We start from the raw sequence: 17,162 nt of genomic DNA on the forward strand, positions 1-17,162 counted from the left end.
AGTGCTAGGTCCACGCCAGGGATGCAAACCAGCAAACCCTGGGCTGCTAAAGCGGAGCATGCGAACTTAACCACTGTACTAGTGGCCCAACCTCACATGTTCTTCTTGCAATGTGACTTTCGCACTCTTCCCATTGCGAGATGGGGGCTTCTATTTCCCTTCCCCTGGAATCTGGGAGAAACTGTGACTGCCTTGTCACAAACTTGTAACCAAAAAAACATGGCAGAAGAGATAGAGCTCCTATCTAGCGAGGTGGAATTCTTGTGCTAGCACCGTAAGCCTTCAAGTAAGCAATCTAACTGTTCCAAAGTCACTGTGATATGGGGAAACCCAAAGTAGCCCAGGCTGAGAAATCACATGGAGAAGCCCTGAAACCATGTGAAAACAAAGCGAAACCTAACTGGCTCCCAGAACTTGCTCTCCACACAGCTCCAGCCTCAGCTTCTATCTCACTGCTGCCATATGAGAGACCCCGAGCCAGAACAGCCCAGCTGAGCTCTCCCTGAGTTCTTGAACCACAGAAACCATTAGATATTATAAAATGATTTCTTTGTTTTAAGCCACCAAGTTTGGGTGATTTGGTACACAGCAATAGAGTCCAAATAACCTTCCTTTAAGGCTTTTCTCTTGTATACATTTAACAGTTATTAACTTTACTACATTGCATTAAACTGTTTCTTTATCTTGAATTCATCATTTCCAGCTTCTAGCCTCAAATTCTACTCATTGGACTAGATAATGTCTAAAGGAGAACTGCAAGTTTTACATGGTATCTTGTGTTGCTTCTTCATTGTTCATAAGTCTTATAACTTAGCTGAACATGCACATCAAGCATGATGGTCTCACCAGATCCTCAACATAGTTGCACATATGGGTGATTATAACTCCACCATCTATTATTCACAGAGCAGCCAGAGTGATCTTGGAAACACAAAACCAGACTCATAATACCACCCTGCTCAAACTCTCCAGGGACGTCCATCACTCTTAGAGTCAAATCCTAAAGCTTTCCTATGGCCTAGAGCCCTTACATGACTTAGTCACTACCCTTCTCTCTTATATTAACTTCTGCCACATTTTCCTTTCATTTAGGTCTATCTACATTGTTCTTTTTCTTATTTCTTGAATCCATCTAGCACATTCCACTTTAGGGCTTGTGCATTTTCTGTTTCCTCTACTCAATGCTCTTGCTCCTGATCCTTGAATGACTTACCCTTTAACTTCACTCAGGTTTCTGCTTCAATGTCTCTCCCTCCAAGTGGGCTTATCTTATCAACCACCCTGGATTTGCCCCATTGACAGTCTCTGCCCTTTCTCTGCTTTATTGTTTTTCATAACACTCATTATTAAGTCAAATTATATTGTGTATGTAAGAGGTTGTATAATGAAATTTTTCTATTGTCTCAGATTTATCTGAGGTTGCAAAGGTGAAAGCAAGGCATGTTGATTCTAAAGAAAAGTGTCAGACTTTCTATGTATATCTGTGAAAGAAAACTTTGAAAATTGTCCAGCAGCCCCTCACAAATCCCAAGGGCATGTAAACAGAGGGGAGACAATTGATGAGAGGAAGACTGGAAAGCAAGCATCTCTCTGAAGAGAATTGCCAATGGCTATGCTGTGCATTGACTCCCTTTTGGGGAAGGCGAACTTCCTGTTTAACCTAAAGCAAGTAAATGGTCTACAAGAAAACTGCTCAGCAAATGTCACCTGTGTCCCTGGATTTTGGGGTGAGGGGGTTGGAGGTTTGTAGATACCGGGACTAGTGCCAGATTCCAGCCTGTGAAGAACCAAAGGTGGAATCCAAAGAAGCTAGCAAGAGTCACTCTGAAGGCACAGTGAGAAGAAAGAGCAACAGTGAGAGCAAGCATCATTCCCTGATGGCAGGCCAAAGATACTCATGCTTTTCAGTAGACCAGGTAGACCTGAGTAACATACCCAGCCTTAATCTTCCTGAAGATGACCTAACCCAAGAGGATTTCCTGCCAGTGGAAGACACCCAGTAGAAAGACTGGAGGTGTAGTCTTGACTCTTTCAAGAAAGTTGTGGGTTAAGAGGGTGAGGAGGTGGGTGGGGTCATAAGTGGTCAAATGTTTGGACATATCTGATTGGGAGGCCAGACTCTTGCCAGAAAATGCCTCTCAGAAGGGCCTCCAGTGAGAAGAGATCACCAAAGGGCCTACAAAGTACCCTATTAGAGAAAGGGTCGGACTACAGTTCTATTGAACTCAGACCTATCCTGACCCTTAGCTGTCCTCCCTTTTCTCCCTCGTCACTATCCACCAACCCGGAAGGAATCAGAAGCAACAAAATGAGGAGTTAAGAGGACAAAAGAAACAGAGAGGAAACTCACCATGTCCCCTATCATTTTCCTGTTGCAGATTTCTTAGCCCAAGATAGAGGTTATGCTAAAACCTAAAAAGTGATGAGAGAGTGATATTTTGATATTAAGTTGGGTTGGACTGAAATTTCTGAAAATGAGACTGTTCAGTAATACCTGGAAATGATGAGAAAGTTATGCTAGGTGCCATATATTTCATTCAGGGGCCAGGAAAAAGGCTTCAGCATAGCATATTAAAATAAGTATATGATGATTAAAAAAAATAAAGATTTCTGCTTTACACTCCATTGAATCTAGGTTGTTAAGTAAACGTTACACACACACACACATGCATGCACACACACATTAACTGTATTTATTGTGTATTTTCTGTCTCTTACACCAGAAATTAAACTCCCTGAGGGCAAGGTCTTTGTCTACCTTTGTTCACGGTTGTATCCCAGTGTTTAGAAGAATGTTGGCACCGTGGAGCTGCTTGATAATCTTTTTCCTTGAAAAATGAGTTCTGGGAGAATTGAAATAAACTATCTTTTTCTGACTCAGGATTGTCATAGGAAACATACCCCTGTAGAGTCTGGTGAGTTGGCTGGAGAGGAAGAGTGGGGTAGAGATTGGAAAGTTTGGTGCAAACATGTTTACTAGCCATGGATCACCCAACTTCTCTAAGCCTCACTTTCCTCGTCTGTTGAATAAGGATTGTATCACTTTTCTGACAAGGTCCTGATGAGGATTGTACTCATAATATATATACTCAATTCTGGTCCATTGTGCCTACTAACTGTTCATACTCCTCTTCTCTCCTAAAGAAGGAATATTGCCTCGTTGGGCCTTGCTGAGATTCTTTTCTGGTAGACAGAGCCATTGAACTTTTGAATTCAGAGGGTGACTGTGATTTGCAGCAGGAGCAGTGTTTTCTCTGGGAGTTCTCTGGCCTCAAAGGTGATGGATGGGCACCTCTCAGGCATAGTTCCTTGATCAATAAGCCATAAAGTCTCAAATTATTTTGTTAGATCTATTGATCAAATCCATCGAATTTGTCCCAACTCTTTTATTGTTGAGGCAAGGACTGGCAAAGTTCAGTTTCTCTCTTCTTGCTACATTCTTCCTTCCATGTGGCTTTAGGGTGCTCTGCAGCAGTGTGGGAAAGGCTGGAAGAGGAGACTCAAAATTACGACCCCCAAACATTGAAGGAAAAAGGCTTATTTTGGTTGTCTGTTTCAGAATGAAGAAATGTGACTTCTCTCTTTGGTCTTTTGAGAGGCTCCTCAGTATACTGGCTTTGGAGCACCTTTGCCTTTCTTGTACTCATTCATTCATTCACTCATTCATACATTCATGCAATCATTCAATAAATATGTGCCAAGGACCATGGGTGAGTTACATTTGCATGGTTGTTTGTTTATTCTACACGGGTCAAATGGGTTCAGATACCTAGGAAGCTGCAAGATTTGCTAGGTATATGGCAATTCCTCAATTTTTATTGTTGGATAAGTAAAACGTATTGCTTCTGGACTAACCTACTAGGTAGGGCTTTTATTCACTCACTTAACAAACAATCATTGACTACTTTCTAATGCAAATAATATTACTTAACTGTCAAGGTCGTCTTGAGGATAAAAGAAAATATAGAGTCCCTAGCACAATTTCATGTACAAAATAAATTCTTAATAACTGGTAGATATTATTATCATTATTGTCTCCTGATAGATTTGACTTATGGCGAGAGAATGCCACTTACTGTCTACCTGGTTGGTTTATTTTAGAAAATTCAATTGCTGAGAATTTCTCACCCCTACACAATAAATAAAATGATTCGATTAAGTATATTCTTAGTATCTTACTTGACGCCTCCTTCCTACACTGTGCCCCCAACATGTATACAGTTACTTAGCTCAAGAAGAATACCACCACGTAGAATTACCCAGCCTTCAGGGATCCTAGAACGGAGAGGTGTAATCAAGTCTTATCTTAGTGAATAAAATACACTCATCCTTGGAAATAAAGACATTTAGCTGCTGTATAAGGCAAGTGGCCTCAGGTGGCCAAACATCCTTTTTTCAAAGAGAGTCTTAGTCACTCTCCTTAGAAGTGAATCCAATATTTAGTAATTAGTTTATTTGTGTTGTTTATAGAGTAGTTCCCCAGAAGACTTCCAACAAATAACTAAAATTGCGCATACTTTTAAATATTTTGCATTAAAAATGGGAAAACCAAAATTTCTTTTATTTATACCCCTCTTCTTTTTTTCCCACATTCCTTCTCTTCTCATTCCGTTTCAACTAACAAATGATTTTCAGATGCCTTCTAGCTGTACGGAGCTGCCCTTTCTACGTCTCCTCTAGGCTTTTGTTCATGATCTTTCTTTTACTTGAATATAATCCCTACTTTCCTCCTCCAAGTCTTCTACAATACTCAATTCTAGTTTAGGGATCTTTTCTAGGAGCTTCCATATCCCCCAGTGCCTACTTGTATTAATACACTATCCACTCCGCCTGGTAAGTACATATATACTGGTTCGTTTGCCCACTAAACTATGTGACTTGAGGGTGGGGACACTGCTTTGTAATCCTGGTGCTAGCACAGTTTCCAACATTTGGTAGTTGCACATCAAATATTTGTCAAATGAATGTGTGACTGAATAAATGAATGAGTCGTTGCTAAAGTGTGCGGTACGAAGAAAAGTAAAACATGAAGTGATTCTCTGCACTTGGGGAAATGTGGTACTTACTTGTGTGGAAAGAAGAAAACCACACATAAGAATGTTAGCCATATTTTACTCCCAGACATGGTGTCTTTTAAAGGTAAAATTAGAGGTGAAAAAACCGTGTACTTTTGGTTCATAGAAGGGAGAGTCTCTGTGATTTGAGGAGGTGACTTGCTTCATAGAGGAAGTGGTTTTTTAAGATGAGTCTTAAAGGATGTGTCAGAGTTAAACATAATTATAGAAATCTGATAACTGGCACCGAATGTAATACATTACATAAATTTGAGTTGTCCAGTTTTGATTTCACTAGAATTATATCTCAATCTGGAAAATTATGAGATATTGCTAATGAATGCACAATGGCTACGAATAAAGCACTTTAAATAACATTTGAGCTGTATCAAATACTTTTATACTGATTGGGTCCTATTAGAGTTGCCCTCTATATTAATGAAAAAATTAATGGTATCTACAGACACAGATTTTGAATTATATAAAGCTTATTTGGAAAAAGACCCCCAAATCCCCATGTTTTATGACTCTTTTCACACTGTTAAATGCAGACAAGGAAGCAAAACTTTCTATACATATATAGACTTTATATTAAAAAGTTTTAGATTTTCATAAATTGCATGGAAGATTGTGATTTTGGAAATTTATAGAGGCACAGAAGGGTTCCAGGCTGCAAAGCTATGATAAGTGAGGAGTGGATAACTGGGGAAATAAGCTACTGAGGAACGACATCATTACCGAGTCAGAAATTAGAGACCTATTGTTAAATGAGGCATGGGACACTGCCATTGCCAAAGTTTTAAGTTAATTGCTGGCACTTCTCTTTGTGCATTTGATCAGACATGAGAGGGAGAAATTCTTCTTGCCCTTCATAAACTGTCAACAAGCCAAATGAAATATGTGTCCTGAGAGTTGATGCAAACCTTTTTTCACAGTCAGGGAAGAACATGATGCAATGATTTAGGCACCTGGAAAACATAGCTCTTTCCCCAGTATACTTATTTTTTATATTCAAGTAATGTACTGATTGTGTACTTGAAAGGAAACATTTGGACGGTCTTCATAAGATTTTCTTCAACTTGACAGTAAGGCAATATGTAGCCATCTCTGAATTGCCCATATGTGAATTTTCCCATTTGAGAATTATCTGTGGCACATTTTCTGACTCTGATGGCCTAACCCTGTTACCCAGTATATCTTAGAACTATTCCTCCCTGCTTAGAAAATGGAAGAAATCATTTGAATATGAACCCAAACAAAATGCAAGTCCGCAGGTCAATGCATTGCAGAAATAAAAAACTGTCATGTGGTACGTTTTCAAAGCCTTCTAGCAGAATGAATGGACTCCTTTATATTCCTATAGCAATTTTTACTAACTTCTATTATAACATTTATCACGTTTTATTATAGTTTTTTCATTTGCTTGTCTGACCCCCTAGGCCGATGAGAGCCCATGGTAAAAAGAGGTTTTAATAAATTCATTTTTCTTCCCTCAACCCCAAATTCTATATCTGGTATTCAATAACTTTTTGTTGAATTAATTAATTAATTAAAGTACAAATGAATGAATAAGTAAGGTTTTTCATGATTGAAACCCACGTACGGCTTCTGTTAGGATATGAAGAATTGGTTGTAAATAACTTACATTTCATAGCATTTAAACCTGTAGGTAATCTTAGAGAACACCCAGTATAATACGTTTTCAAGCTTTATTTTTTCTTTAAGCAGAAGAATTCTGATTTTAAAATATATTACTTTGAATTTTATAAAATGTGAGGCAGAAAGATGTAAAATTGACCTAGACGAAGAGGAGATACACAGCCTGGCATCCCATCTCCCTGGCTGTTCCACTGGCCAGACCAGGGCCCTGTCCCCCCCAACACAAAACCTCACAGCTCTGTGGAAAGCAATTTGGAAATAACTTTGTCAGTACAACGTTACAGTTTTTCAGATGAAGCCAGACGTTGTTGGAGTTCCCCAAGGTTATTCCCCAAGCCGAAACTGGAACCCAGTCCTACTAAATAAACAATGCTTTTTCAACTATACCCTTTTGACCTCATCATTATTTCTGTGGTTCTTTCAGAGCCCCCACACTCCCATTCCTCTTCAATGAGACAAAGGAAAGACAACAGACTGTAACATCAATTAGTTTAACAGGGGCAGAGCCATGTGACTACACTGCTGCCATCTGAAGTACTTTCTTGGTTTTGCTTCTAGCATACAATCACCTTGAGTGGGATACCCTGTGGTGTGGCTGAGAGCTTATCGGACAGGATGTTTTGCAAGGCCCAGATGTGATTTCTTAACCTGAATGTGCATTAATTCTCCCGTGGGCAAGAATAGTTCAACCAGCTCTTGTCTGTGTGGTCAAGGGGATTTGGGTTAAGAGAAATAATAGAAATCTATAGAGATTTCAAAAATTTTAGAGCAGCCTGGCATCTCTAGCTCCTTTTCCCTATTCTAAACTTTGATCTGGGTGTTCTGAAAGGTAACCAAGGTGATACTGTTTTCTTACCTGATGGAGATGCAGAGATAATCTTTTTTTTTTTTTTGAGGAAGATTAGCCCTGAGCTAACATCTGCTGCCAATCCTCCTCTTTTTGCTGAGGAAGACTGGCTCTGAACTAACATGCATTCCCATCTTCCTCTACAGCATGGCTTGCCAAGAGGTACCATGTCCACACCCAGGATCTGAACTGGCAAACCCCGGGCTGCCGAAGTGGAACATGCACACTTAACTACTGCGCCACCGGGCCAGCCCCGAAGAGATAATTAAAAGAATGATGACAGTAATGAGGATAGCAATGCTTCCAAGTTGAAGTGCACGTTTTAGTGTGTACAGCACAGAATGCTGTACTCCGTGGTATCCTTGAAGCAATCTTTAAGGTGAGGCAAGAGAGGAAGCATAAAAAAGTGATGAAACTGACGATGAATGCTAAAAGGACTTATCCAAGGTGACACAATAAATAGCAGAAATGGGATTGAAACTTGGGGCTTTTTCCTCTATACACTATAACCATGACATGACAGAATTTTAGCTGCAGGAAATAGCTAGTGGCTTCCAAGTAATTGCCATATTAATTTCTGCAACACTGAGCTTTCTAATCCCTCCTCCCTTCCTCTTTCCATTCTCTCCACCATTTCTTCCTCACTGTATCAGTAAGGATTCAGTCAGGGAAGCTGAACTACTATGAGTAGAATGGAATAGAGAATTTGTCATGGGAATTAGTCCTAGAAATGTAAACAAAGGTCCACTAAAGGGAGTGGAAGATCAGAGAGAGGTCATTAACAAGGCCCAGTGCCACTGAACAAATTGAAGCTTGCAGGGAAATCTGAAGCCAGGCACATCTATGTGTCACAGTAGGACCACAGAAGGGGGTGGCATAGAAGTCCCTAGAAGGTTGCTGGTTCTTCATGGCTGCTGCCCCTGTGAGTTCATAGCCAAGTGTCTGGTGGGGCTGGGTTGCTGTTGGTCACAGGGATGAACTGTCAGGAAGAAGAGCTGGACACGGAAAGGGGAAGAGAGAGGAAAAATTGAAAGCTGTCAGCATCTCTGCATCTGCCACTCATCACCTCTAACCAATGAAAACCTCTGTAAAGTAATGGCTGCTGCTCCACCTCAACCTCTCCAAACCCATGCAACTTCATTTTTGGACAACTCTAACCCAGAACCGTACAGAGAAGTGGATGTTGAGATATGTGGTTCCCAGTGTAAACAAATTGGCAAGAGAACAGCCCAGCATGCTCTCATAGCTCTACACTGTATTGATCGCACAATTCTATACAGCTGACAGATATGCCTTCAATGGAGTCAACTATTAAAACCTTAAAACTTTTAGAAAAAGACAGAGAAGAATATCTTTGCAACATTAGAGTAGGCAAATATTTCTTAGGACCTAGAAAGCAATAACCATAAAGGGAAAATTGAAAAATTAGACATCAACAAAACTTAAACTTCTCGAAAGAAGACACTATACAAATGAGTAAATAAATACAACACATTATGATATAGTACAGTACAAATGAAAAAGTCCATAGAGAAACAACAGACCTGGAGAAAATATTCTTAGTATGCTATCTGTGACAAAGGACTTTACCCAGAATATGCAAAGAACTCCTGCAAAACAATTAAAAAAGACAAATAACTCAATGAAAAATGATCAAAAGACATAAACAGACACTCCACAAAGGAAAATATACAAGTGACCAATAAGCGTACAAAAAAGGGCTCAACATTTTTAGCCACTAGGGAAATGCAAATTAAAACCACAAGATACCATTATATGCTCACTAAAATGGCCAAAATTACAAGGACTAACAAAATCAAATGATGGTGAGTATGTGAGACAATTAGAATTCGAATTGTTGTTGGAATGTAAAATAGTGTAACTACTTTGGCAATGAGGTTGAAAATTTTGTATGGAATTAAACATGTGCCTATCCTGTGACCCAGGAGTCTCACGTCTAGACACTTAACAAAAGAAATGAAAATATATACGCACAAAGACTTGTATAAGAACAATTATAGTGGTTTTACTCATAATAGTCCCAAATGGGAAGCAATTGCAATGTCCATCAATAGGAGAAGGGATGAACAAATTATGGTATATTCATCCAATGGAATGCTACTCAGTAATGAAAAGGAGCAGACTGCTGATACCACAAGATGAAAGAAGTTCAAAAATACCATGGAGAATGGAAGAAGCCAGATATAAAAGAGTGCATACAGAATGATTCCATTTATATGAACTTCTAGAATGGGTAAAAATAATCTATGGTGAAAGAAATCTGAAGAGCGGTTGCTTCTGGGGGCAGGAGCTTTGTGGAGATTGACTAGGAAGGAATAATAGGAAACTCACTGGGGTACTGGAAGGTTCTTACTGGTATAGGGTACAGAGGACTCCAATTTGTACATTTATCAAAACTCATTGAACTGTAAAACTTATGAATTGTATATTTACATATATGTATATTATGCCTCAATACAAAAGTTTTAAAATAATAGTAGAGGATTCTGTATTTTCTTTGCATGCTTGAGTATAATGTGAATACATTTTTGACCCTGCTACTATTTACTGCATTTTACCTCTATGCCAAATTTTTAAAACACAAACTCTGGCATTAGAACACATGAATTTAAAACCCTAATTCACTATTTTTTAGCTAGGTAATTGTAGGGAAGTCATTTATACTCTTTAAGGCTCAGTTTAACGAACTATAAAGTGGAGATAGTAGTGTTATCTACTTTGCAGTGTTTTTGTGAGGATTAAATGAGATAATGTGGATAAAGAGCTGATCCCAAAGCCTAGAGCTGCACTGTCCGATATTGTACTACTAACTGCATGTGGCCATTTACATTTAAATTGATTAAAATTAGATGAAATTAAAAATTCAGTTACTCAGTCACATTTCAAGTGCTCAATAGCCACACATGGCTAGCGTCATTATATATAGATAGAGAAAATTTCCATGATCAAAGAAAATTCTATTTGGATCGAGTTGTCAGAGAGCATAGAAAGTGCTAAATAAATATTAGCTGTTATTACTATTAAGAGAAAAACCTTTCCTTTAAAGATTTCACATTTTATTGCAGAAATTAGACAATGAAAAGTTAGAACATGATGTCATTAAATGCTACAACTTTGAGGGATATTATGGTAAGAGGGAGAAAGACCTTCGTTAGAGAAGGGCCAGTAAGCATTGCTAGGAGTGGCCCCTGAACTGTGTCTTCATTTGACCATGGGCTGATCTAGAGAAACACATATGAGAAGGGTGGTATTAGAGCAAATTCTCAGAACACTGAACATATGTGGGCAGGCTGGCCGTTACCGTTTACTGGGAGGAAATCCTTAAAGATGCCAAGCAGGCTGTGATGGAATAATAGAGAGGAGAGCAGGAAGGCATTCTAAACAGAAAAATCTGCTCATACAAGACAGAGCATACAAGAGAAGACAAGAGAAGAAAACAGACTCAACTGATAGACTGTGTGTAATGGTGGTCTGGGTGGAATAACAGGACCAAAGGCTGAAGAGGTGGGCAGGGCCTAAAAGAAGATGGGGCATTTATAGCATGTGAATGCATGATCTGAGAAATAGATTTATTTATTTGAATATGTAATAGATTCATGTGGTCCGGCAATGAAAAAATGTAAAAAGAAAAGCAATGAAAAGTACACACACACTATCGGTAATCACTCTTATTTCTTCCTTGGGTAACCTTCCAAAGTTTATTTTATCACATATAAGCAAATAAAAATGTGTATATGTGTTGTACTTTCCCTTTTTAACACAAATGGGTTTTGTACTACTCTGCACCTTGCCTTTTTTCACATAGTATGGAGGTCTTTCCCCATAGGTAAATACCAAACTCTTCTAATATTTTCCTTTTTTCTTTCTTTTTTTAAAAACAGCTACATAGTATTCCATTTTGTGGGTGTATGATAGTTTATCAGTCTCTTAGTAAAGAATATTTGTGTTTCCAATCCTTTGCTATTACCAAAAAATGCTATAACCAATAACTTTGTATGTGGGTATTTCTCCAGTGTGAGTGTGTATCTATAGGATACATTTTTAGAAATGGAATTGCAGGTCTATATGGTTATGATTTTGAGAGACAGTGCCACATTGCTCTCCAAGGATTCTTCCAATTTATACTCCCATTGGCAATGTAAGAAAGTGTCAGTTCCTTACACTTCCCCAGTAGAATTTGCTATGAAATTTTTTTCGCCAATCTGACAGGTGAATCCATGTAGTTTTAATATGCGTTTGTCTTATTATGAATCTGTAAGAAACATTTGCTTTCCTTTCCTGAGAAAAGTCTGTTCCTATCCTTTGCCCACTTTTTTATTGTTAAGCATTTTGATTTGAACTTTATTCTCCTTCTCCTGGCAAGAGTCTTCGAAGGGATGCTGATGAGTTCAGATTTGCATTTTAGAAAGTTATCTTTAGAAGAAGGCTTCAGGAGAGTGGGCTGAAGCCAGGAGAGACAGGAGATAAGAATACTAAGAAGAACAATAGAATTCATGCTAAAAGTTCAATGAGACATGCTGAGGGCTAGAAACTAGTGTACGTGCAATGCAGAAGGGGGAGCTCATTCCTGAGATAATTGCAAGACAGAACAAAGCAGATTCAGTGGGTGGGTGGCTTGGAGTAAGGGAGCAGAAAGAGTCTAGAAGACTCTCAGGCTTCTGATTTGGGGGACTGAGTAGCCAATAACTGAGATGGGCAGCACCAGAGTAGGAGCAGAGTCCAGAGGGAAGCTGTGACGACCCTACAGAATGCCTCTTTGGTTTATGATGTCCAGCATTTTATGAGAGAGGCCAAAAGCAGAGCTGAAGATGTGAAATATATGTGATCTTATTAATGTGAGGTCTTTATAGTCACACTGTTAATAGGAAAAGGGAGAGCAAAGTATCTACGTTGGAAATTCTTGTAACTGCTTAAACAAGTGGATAAGATTCAGTTCTAATTAGCATATTCTTTGTCTGAATGCAAATGCTCTTTCTAAAGCTCCTTATTTAACCAGGCTAACACTTCCCTTGTTTCCACCAGTAATTTGCTTGGCAAATCCTTTCTGCACTATTACAGGCAAAATCCTATTACAAATGCTCTATGAAATACTCTATTGCCAAGCTGACTCTAGTCCAAAGCAACAATGTTTGTAGCTGACCAGGAGGGCCCGCCCAGACCCCACCAGGCTCCCATAACCCCCTGCGTGTTTTCTATCTTTCTAATGGTCACACTGTTCTGGGTGAGACTGGCTGAGTTGAACAAATCGGAAGAATGTCTATTTAGCTCATACAATGTCTTAATGGGACTTTGTATTGCCAGAACACAGAATAGGGTCTGGCACATAGTAGGTGCTCAAGAAGGGGTTGTTGAAGGGAAAGAATATTGATGGAGTTACTTAACACATGCTAGCATTACGAGCGAGCTACTTTTCCTTCCATTTTTCTCATCCCATTTTATAGTTGACAAAACTCAGGCGCATTGAACACAGCTCTCCTACCTCTCACTCACCAGCGAATCCTCTGACCCTTTTCAACAAAATAATCAGGTGCAGTTTGCTCTGTAGATTGGGAGTAGGAGAGAATTGCCAAACTTGGATAAATTGTATCATTGCCGAGCTGTTCTCTGTCACAACGTATAAAGCAACCTTAAACACTACCTAACTCCTCATGTCCCAAACATCATGTCCCAAACACCTTTTCCTAAACTCACAAACTTAGAATCATGACAAATTGTTTAGGAGCTAGAATGGGCTGTTGGTGGGGAAGAGGTGGAGAATGCATAATAACTGCAAGACATTTTTCTTTTCCACTTACTACTTTACTACCAAGATACTTGATCTCCACAAATTACTTCCCCTACGTTTACCTTAAATCTCCAGTCCAGGTGGACTTATCAATTTCTTTATGTATCTTGAGTTTTTTATCTCTGTGCTTACTTTTTGTTTTGTCTTGTTACCCAAAGGTAACCATAGCCACTATCTTAATTCCAACATCATAGGTTTTGCCTTTTAGAAGGTTATATAAATGGCATTGTGTACAACATGTTCTCTTGTGTGTCTAGTTTCTTTTGCTCAAAATTATACATATGTGATTCATCCATGTTGTTGCGTTTAGTGGTGGTTCATTAATTTCATTGCTGTGTGGTACTATATTAAATGAATATGCCACAGTATATCCGTTCTGATAACAGACATTTGGGTTGCTTGCTTTCGGCTGTTGTGAATAATGTTTCTCTTTACATTGTTTAGGGTATTCCCTCTTCTTGAACTTCTCTCCTCTCCAGCCCTGCTCTCGACTTTTTAATTCCTAACTGAGATTTACCTAATTGCTGTGGCTATAAATGAGCTTCCACATCCCCTAAAACTTCCACCTTTCTACTGTTTTAGAATATGTCTTATATATCACAAAATGGGTCCTTATATTAGAACTATTAACACATGTGAATTATCTGCTATTAGATTGTAAGCTCCTGAGTGCAGAAAATGTCTCATTCTTCTGGTTATTTCCAAGGGCAGTGTCTTGTTTACAGCAGAAATTCAATATAGATTCAGTGAGTGAATGAATGGGTAACTTAGGAAAATTTCTCCCTGATGTGTGAGATGTTGTATCAATTTGGTTGAATTTATCCCATTTTGATTATGGGCTGATTAGTAATAAGATCTCTGGTCAAATAGTTAAGATATAGATTTTTTTTTATTCAACTGTAAGGTTCATAAGGTCAATCCTTAAAAATATCTAAAAATTAGTTTTTATGAATCAGGAAATATGGTACTCTTAGATGGAAAATCTATAAATAATCTCATATGCCACTCTGTGTAGATCCTTGACCATATTGTTAAAAACACATTGCTATGGTTGGTATTCTTTCAACAAATAATTATTTTGTACTTACTGTGTGCCAGGTGTCATGCTAGACCCACAATATGCTCTCTATTTATTTCATGCGTTAACAGAAAAAGGGTCAGAGCATTCTTATTAAGGGGCTATTTTGAATTCTTCCTTATGTCCATGATTTTGAGTAGCTTCTTTCAGACAAAGAAGCTCAGGACATATTATGCTGCACAGAATTAATTAAGATCAAGGGGCAAAGAAATAGAAAAAGAAGAGGAAATGTTGGTGTTTGGGGATGTTAATCACTCATCAGTCTCTGTTTTGGCTTCTAAGCAATTAAGAGCAGACAAGAAGCCAAATAGAGACTGCAATATTAGCTTTTTAATTGGATCGGCTGGATTGGTGAACACGATAGAATCTTCTGCATCTTGCTCCAAAACAAATGTACCCACCCCAGTCACAGGCAGAGAAACTAGAGATGAGCAGTTCTCTGCCACAGGTAAGAGATCCAGGTACCTGACTCCGGGTCAGGAAGCAGAGACATGCTCACTTCACTGAAGGCCGGTTGGTTTTGAGGGCTAAAGAGCAAGATTGTTTTATATAAGATTGTTTTATATTGTTTTTATTTTTTTGCTCTTAGGCTGTCAGGTACTCCCCAACCTCAATAATGCGATGATCATTTCTCTGATAATCATGTTGATGAGCAGGTAGGGATTAAAAGAAGGATGTGGGTGCTCACGCAAGTAATTTTCCTTCTAGAGAGTAGAGGAGATGCCCCACGTTCTCTATGGAAGCTTGAGAGGAGGCAGAGAGAAGACAAAGAAGAGAGATGAAAAGGAAGAATGGCAATGAGCATAAGAGATCGAGAAAAAAGTGGGAGCATTTTTTTTTCTCCTGAACTGTAAACATCAAAACAGTTGGGAAATGTAGAAAGATAGAGACAGAATAGTAGAGGGGAAGATTTTTAGTGTGATTTTAAGGCCAAATTTTGAAAGAGACAGAAAGGAATTAATTGGTAGATAAATGGGAAAAGAAAGAGAGATTATGAGAAATCCATATCACCCCATTATTCTGGTGGATGTCTGCAGCCTAGAAAATGTGAATTGAGAATTTAAGGGTTATTGGGAGGGCCAGAGTTGCAAAGGGCATCTGCCCAGCTTTGCAGTGGAAGAAGGGGAAGAAAGGAGGACTCTGGACACACTTAGAGGGGACAATGGCTGACGTCGTGGATCTGTCTCAAATTTCAAGCATAGTTGTTTTGTTCTTTTTTTGAGCAGAGAAAAATGTAGCAATCAAGGATATCTTGAGATAAACAGCTGACAATGTCTAATTGTAGCTGTGTCCCTGAAAGAAAAATCTCCTTGAGAAAAGAAACTCTGTTGTGTATTTTTATCTTTTTATTCCCCCAATACTGCATCCTCTACCTTTTAGTAAAAATTTTACCTTCTTCAAATCAAACTCTGCTTGTTTTATAAATTATCGAATAGGTTGGATTATAGTTTTAGTTTCTTGATTTTAATTACTAGATATCAAAAATGATCTGAATTATAATTCTCAAATAGTTACTAACACATTGAGAAATGCAATGTAATGATGCACGAAGCCTAGGTATTTTGCGTGAGTAGCCATTGAGAGTGGAACCTCAGTACTGGACCCATTTCCTAGCCACATCTCTCAGCACATTCATTGAATCTGCTGGTGCTGCATTAAAGCTGACGGAAAGCTCTACCGTCCTCTTTCCTGTGGTCTGGCCTTTTATAAGCTTGCTTCTGATACCGAATTCTGCAGTAATGCCTTAGTTTTAAGTCTGCCTTGATTTTCACACTCCGTGGAATCTTTTCATAGAAAATTCAGTTTTTATAGGGCCATTTAGCATGAAGAAAGGGGACCTGTGCCACCTCAATTCAGAAAGACACATCAATAGAGAAAAAGGTAATGCTAGATAGCAGAGCCAAAAAGATTTAGCAACCAATACTAATGATGAGATAGTGGTTCACAGAGGGCTAGGGTAATCCATAACCCTAAGTAATGGACAGACCCAGGAGTCCGTTTGAACTGTCTCCGGCAATTGGAGCACTGGCTCAAATCCTTCAGTCTGCTCAATGCTGTGACTGAGTTCAGGAAAATCTTGATTTTTGAAGAAAACCTCTTGATTTTCTAAGCAAACATATGTAAAATAACATCAAAGTATCTATTTTAAATGAAAACAGAAATTAAAATGAGATATAGTATTGGAGGCAATTTTGTATGTAAAAAGCAAAACGCACTGATGGTGAAATTATGAAAAGTCACCATATGAAATGTGAATGTGACTGAGGAGGCATTCACAGGTCATGAAGTCCCCTCAGACTGGTGATCTCCTCGGTGGTTGATGACAATCCTGTGAGAGACGCAGGGCAGGGATTGCCATCAGATTTTTCTAGTTGAGAATATAGATTCGGTGGGATTCAGTGCCTGGCTTAAGGTCACATGGCTTCTGTGGGGCACAAGCCCAGAACACAGACGTGGTTCTCCAACCCCAAAGTTCTTTGATTTATAGGAAGGTGTGGGCTAGGAGTCAGTGCTCCTGTGTCGAGGCTCTGGGCAAGACTTCACCCAGCTCCACCTAAGTGTTTTCTGATTGCTCCGTTGATCTTCCGTTAGAGATTCTCAGGGAAGGGGATTCAACATAATGTTAACCTTTGGTTTTTTTGCTTTTGTTTTTTTCCTTGGTGCAAAAGTCCTCTCTCATATCTAACAGCTATTTTTTTTTCTGCTGCAATTTAAAAT

Source organism: Equus przewalskii, unplaced genomic scaffold, assembly GCF_037783145.1.
Source record: "Equus przewalskii isolate Varuska unplaced genomic scaffold, EquPr2 ChrUn-3, whole genome shotgun sequence".
Lineage (NCBI taxonomy): Eukaryota > Metazoa > Chordata > Mammalia > Perissodactyla > Equidae > Equus > Equus przewalskii.